The sequence below is a fragment of the Montipora capricornis genome, unplaced genomic scaffold (assembly GCF_036669925.1).
Source record: "Montipora capricornis isolate CH-2021 unplaced genomic scaffold, ASM3666992v2 scaffold_500, whole genome shotgun sequence".
NCBI lineage: Eukaryota > Metazoa > Cnidaria > Anthozoa > Scleractinia > Acroporidae > Montipora > Montipora capricornis.
Window position 1 is genome coordinate 12,501 of NW_027180240.1, and position 6,569 is coordinate 19,069.

Below are 6,569 nucleotides of genomic sequence, written 5' to 3' on the forward strand. Positions count from 1 at the left end.
ACGTGGTCCTGGTCACGTGACGATTATCATAACATCTTCCCCTTTGTAAAAAAACACTCCCCACAGTTCTTTTGGTATAACAAACACGATAAAAATGTTCAACAGTGTTCAACAAGACAAGCAGGCGGTTTAATAACGCAACCATTCCTCTTGAGTAGAGTAGAGGGTGCAGGTTTTACTGGGTCAGCTGCAGGCTTCGTTAACAGTAGGGAATCTGTTTGTGGTACTGACTGCTGTGTTTCAGCCGCTGCTTTCGATACTGCCAATGATTCTCACTGCAGCACTGATCGCAGGTGTCTGCGGTTTCGTCGGTAGGTTCACCCATCCGACTCAACAACGTAAGAACGTGGACCAATCATTTTCTTGCAAACAGCCTGTGACCAAGTAGATGTATTTGGCTTCTTCATCCTGACAGTTTGTCCAGGTTCAAATTCAGGCAATGCAGTTCCCTTCAGGTTGTAGTAGAAAGCCTGCCTTTGTTTAGAGCCAATCAACTTTTGTTGCACATTTTGTAGGGGTACTGTCTCAGGCTCTAGTTGTTTAACTGACAAAGGTAACAGATTGTGTCTCCTCCTGCTGAACAGCCTTTGTGCAGGAGATGAACCAACTTCCGCGTGGGTATTACGATAATCCAATAGTGCGAGGTATGGGTCATAATGTCCGCGCACTGCTTTCTTCATGATATACCTTTACCGATTTTAACTGCACTCTCAACCTTTCCGTTACTTTTGGAATGAAGCGGACAGGAGATGATGTGTCGAAAATGCCAGCCACTTGCAAACCGTGCAAATTCTGTTGAAGCAGACTGCGAAGCGTTGTCAGAGATGACTATCTCCGGAATTCCATGGCGGCTAAATTGCATTTTAAACTGCCGTTGCTGAATTTGTCTTGTCCAACTTATCCGCCTCAAAGAAAGAAGAGTAATAATGAACCGTAAACAGGTACTGACGCCCATTAAACAGGAACAGGTCTGTGCCAACTTTTTGCCAAGGTCTGGATGGTATCTCTATAGGGCACTAGTGGTTCTCGAGGCTGATCTGTCTTAAAAGTGTTGCAAATCCTTCAACTCGGCATTCATGCGCGGCCAGTAAAACACTTCTCTAGCCCGTCACAGACATCCTTCAATACCCAGATGAGAAGAGTGGACCATTTCAATCATTTCTTTCCTGAGATTGGAAGAAACAGTGAGGTGCTCGCCTTTGAACAGGAGACCATCTTGGGCAGTGATTTCTCTAAACTGAAAATACGGCTTGACCTCTGCTGAAACTTCATCCAGACTCTTAGGCCAACCTTCAAGAACAACTGTCATGAGCATCTAAAGGTCGTCATCCTAAACAGTACCGTCTTTGAATTCTTCCAATCGTGCTTCGGAAATAGGAAAATCCTCCACAAGTACTATCTTCTCAAGCTCATGGTAGTACTCGGTCCGTGTGGGAAGTTCGTCCAAGTAGGCTCGGGACAAGGGATCAGACATAACCATCAAACTTCCTTTCTGATACTTAACATCGAGGTCTTATCGCTGCAAACGCAGTAGCATCCTCTGTAGACGCTTAGGACTAGCGGAGCCAAGGTCCTTCTTGAAAATAGCTTCCAGAGATTGATGATCCGTTCTAACATGAACAATGTCTCCACCGTGCAGGTATGTATCAAACCTTTCACAGGCAAAAACTACAGACAACAGTTCTGTTTCAATCTGAACATATCGACTTTCGGCTAGGGTTAGCACTCTTGAAGCGAAAGCTATTGGGTGACCTTCCTGGAGTAGGGAGGCACCAAGTCCACTGAGTGATGCATCACACTCAATTGTGACTTCACCAGTAACGTCATAAAACTTCAACACTGGAGCTTGACAAACAAGATTCTTGACACTCTGCACAGCTTCATCATCAATAGGCAGCCAACACCATTCTTCGTCTTTAAATTGCAGTCGCCCTAACGGTTCACACACAGATGACAGCTTAGGAAAGAATTTTGCTAAGTACGTGACCATGCCCGGCAGAAATCTCTTCCGGGACTTGACATCGGTCGGGGTAGGCATATCACGTATGGCGCGAACTTTGCTAGGATCAGTAACCACACCATGAGATGTGAGCAAATGGCCCTTGAGAATGGCGAAGGTTTATCCTCTGAGGATTAAGTGTCAGATTGAGCATAATACATTTTTGCTAAAAAGCTGTTAGATTCTGATCATGTTCCGTCACTGTTTCATCTACCGTGTCTCTGTATCCACAAACCAGGAAGTCGTCGACAAGCACTTCTATTGCTTGGAGACCCTCAATTGCTTCATGCATCTTTCTTTGCCACACCGAGGGTGCAGACCTGATGCCAAATGGCATCCTCAGCCATCGGAATCGGCCAACGTGGGTGTTAAAGGTGGTATAGTGACTGGAAATGTCACTGAGTTTTACCTTCCAGAAACCACTTTTGGCATTCAATACAGTGAACACTTTAGCGTTGGTAAGTCGAGAAGTCACATCCTCAACTGTCGACAATGGGCAGTGAGCATTGGGCAATGAGCAATGGGCAATGGGCAGAATGCTATTAAAATAGCATTGTTCAAATCTTTAGGATCCAAAAAGATCCGGACTGATCCATCTTTTTTGAGAATTGCTAGCAAACTGGACACCCAGTCAGTTGGCTCTGTAACGGGAGCAATAATCTTCTCAGCAACCATCTTGTCAAGCTCTTTCCTCGTTGCCTCCTTCTTAGGGACAGGAACTCTTCCTCTTCTCGTGGGGTGAACAACAGCTGGAACATCCTTGTTGAGTTACATTTTGTACTCTCCCGGCAAACAGCCAATACCTTCAAATACCTCGGCGAACGTTCCAAGCAGGGGATCGCTTTTGACACACACAGTAACTACGTACTAACTCTTGCTTGGATGCCTCAGTTACATTATTCAGAGAGTTCTTGTCAACATCAGATACCATGATTTTTATGAGACCCATGGAGACCCATGCCTTGCAATGAGATGACTTGATGCTAAGAAAAGGTGCAAAGTTTTGATCCACAACAACAAAGTTAAGGTCATGCTTGTTACCTTTATGTTCCACTTTCAGCCATGAGCCTTTCTCTTTAAAAGATCATGCATAACTAATGTAATGTCCTTAGGAACAATTTTGGCTTTCTTTTCAATTTTGGCTTAAATGTAGTCCTGAAGAGGCAGAATATTCGCTGTAGAACCAGTATCAATTTGAAATGACAAAGACACTGAATTGTTTAGAGCGAGAGAAACAAAAGCTTGATCCTGTCCACAGATACTGTGAATGTAAAAGACTTCCTCTTTAACTGCGTGGACTTTCGCCTCTTGAGACTTAACACGACATTCGACAGCAAAGTGTCCATCTTTACCACACTTTCTACATTTTTGACCTAAAGCTGGGCACAATTTCCTTTTCATGGCATGTATACCACCACAAAACAAACACTCATTAGACTTTGTGCGACTCTTGTTAAGAGAGAGAGACTTGCGAGATGGGGATTTTCGGTGCTTGCCCTTCAAAGACATTGCAACTTGTGCTTCTCTGCATTTATTTCTTTGGACGCTGCAAATTCTTCTGAGATCTCGCTCGCTCGACTCTAGAGTGAGTTACTTGACTTGCCTTGATCGTTTCAATGCCTTTATCTAAGTGGAGGTCCCGCTTTCCAAGAAGTTTTTCACGAACTCTGTCATCCTTCACACCAAGAATCAGTCGCTCGCGAACAAGAGATTCGCGCAGTGTTCAGAATCCGCATGTCATCAATGAAGTTATGAAATTGAATTGAACAGCCAAGCAAGCAATGGAGGGCAAAAACGTAGCGTGCTCTTAAATGTGTCACGAGATGTCACGAGTAATGTTGCTCGTGATCAAGTGATTCTTTCAGCTGGTAATTATAATAAATTGCTGTCACTGCCTTAAAAAAACAGTGTACCCTGCAACTTTATGTATATATTATATTTAACAATTACTCGCCTCAGGCTCTGTGATTTTGTATAATCACCTGTGTATTTATACTAAAATTATGTAAATATTGCTAATCTATTAGAAGGCCTTGCATGTGAATAATTTATTGTTCTCGGAGAATTATATTTAAATTGTAGAGATTGGAAGTGACAGTGGATTTTGCAATTGCTATGAATTAAAAATAATCCATGTTGAAATTCAGGAAGAGTAAGTGAATTAGTCATGCAGCCATAAATTTGTTGTGTGGTAATGAGGGTGTGAGCACTCCCTGTTTTACACTGGTATAAATATTAAGTGATGTTTAGATTGGAGTATGTTGAAATGCAATTAACTTTGAAGTCTCTCTACATGTAAGATCTAATATCTTAAAAACTTCATTCGTTTAATGAGATTGACTGTCTTCCACCTGGAAGATGCAGATGAAAGTATCACTTAATAAACGAATATGAATGTGAGCACAGACATGTGCAGAATCACTTCAATCTTGTGTTGCTTGACACATTTTATGAAGGCTCAGACCTCAAGTACCTTCCAGGGGAGAGACTTGTCGTCAGAGATAGTTAATCAGTAAACAAAGTTTTGGAGTAAGAAGTCTCCGATTAGAAATTTTCCATTATGGTGTACATGTACACACAGAGTCTAAAGATAAAAAAAAAGTACAATAAAATATTGTGAGTACAATAATAAGAAAGTATTCTCTTTTGTCTCACAATGTGGTCACTTGTGATGTAGATCGTGACGTTTTGACTGCATACTGCTAGTCTTCATCAGGTGATGAAGTCGACTGGTTACACTTCACCTTTTAAGCAGGATGCTCCGCTGTGATTGGTTGGTTTTCAGCAGCTATGATTGGTGCATTTTGATCCTTGCTTTACTTCGTTCCAAAGGGGGAACGAAGTAGAGTTTATTGATCGTGATCCTCATTGGTACACATGCATGGTCAAAGAGGCAATTCACACAAGACTTCACCCTAACAACATCAACAGGGATAGTGGAATAGAAATTCCGGAAGCATGGATGCCCACGATCAAGAAGCACAACCACAGGAGAACTGTACGACAGCAGACTGCCGAAGGAACAACACACCAAAACAGCGAGGATCAAAATACTCCAATCACAGCTGCTGAAAATTAACCAATCACAGTGGAGCATCCTGCTTAAAAGGTGACGCGTAACCAGTTGACCTCATCACCTGATGAAGACTAGCAGTATGCAGTCGAAACGTCGCAATCTACATCACAAGTGACCACATTGTAAGACAAACGAGAAAACTTTATTATTATTGTACTTCACCACAATGAATAACAGCAACCTTTTTTACGATACTTGTTGTACTTTTTCTCCAATATTAAGGTAGCTCTTGACTTGTGAAAATGTACAAATGTAGGAAAGGATAGTCTCCTATGCAGCCATGTAATATCCAATGACTGTGTTGAAATGCTTGCCTCCATTTAAACTAAAACCCGATCCAGGCTAGCCAAACAATGTATGCATTGTAACAGCCATGTGTTGCAGAAGATAAAGGAAAGTTCTTGTACTCCAGTGTTTTGCGGCCATTAGTAGTTTAGTTCAAAATGAGGAACACAGCCAGTTCTCTGAACCATTGTAAGTTTGGCATATTGGTTTGGGTCTCAGACCAAAGAGGTCAAGGTTAGAAGAGACGTGTGTTGTATGGCAAAGTCTTTAGTGTGAAACTACATGTATTAATTCTTAAAATTTCCTTCAAAGAAAACATAGGGCTTTGACGTCTAGTCAGAAATGTGGTTGTCAGGCTTACATTGTATTTTGCAGGGGTGACACCAAGATACAGTTTGTTTAGCTGAATCATATTTATTCTCTGTGAGGCATGGCCTTGTCATTACAAAGAGAACTATATAGGATAATAATTTGATAGTTCTTTAATGTGGCAGTGGTCTTAGTTTGAATCCGTTTTCACCTACAAGGTTAAATTGGTGATCTTAGGTTGAATAGTTAGCAACTACATGTATGAACCCCCCAAAAAGGACAAAAAACATCTATAGATATCTTCCCTCAAACTCTGTCTTATGCATTTCAACACATCTTGTTAATGTTTCATATCATCTTATTGGTTTCTTTATTCATACAATTACCTATTCACTCTCAACATTACAATGTAGTAAGGAAACAAAGAAGTGTACTATGCACTTACTGGTTCCCGATTTCAGACCCTTCAGATCTATAGTCCTGTGCCTTCACCACTACACTACAATGACGAATATGCTCAACCTCTTTTCATTATTTTACCTTTGCATAATAAGTCAATTGATATCCACGTACATGTATAATAACCAAAACTGATTTCCTTCTAGGCTTAATTTAGGCTCCAGAAAAAGTTTCTTCAATTCATCTGAGTGCATATTCAACCTTGGTAGGTTAAATGAGGATCACCAATTTAACCTACTTTTTCAAGGTAAAACTGGATTCAACCTGAGAATGGATTTTAAAGGCAACATTGATGTCTCCCATCTATTTTAGATTCTAAAGTGATACCAGAGTACTTCCGCAGCGTACAGTGTTATAAGATGGACCAAGAGATATCAAGTAATGAAAAGACACCACTGTTAGGAACAGAACATCCTACTTTGGAAAACCACAGAACACCTT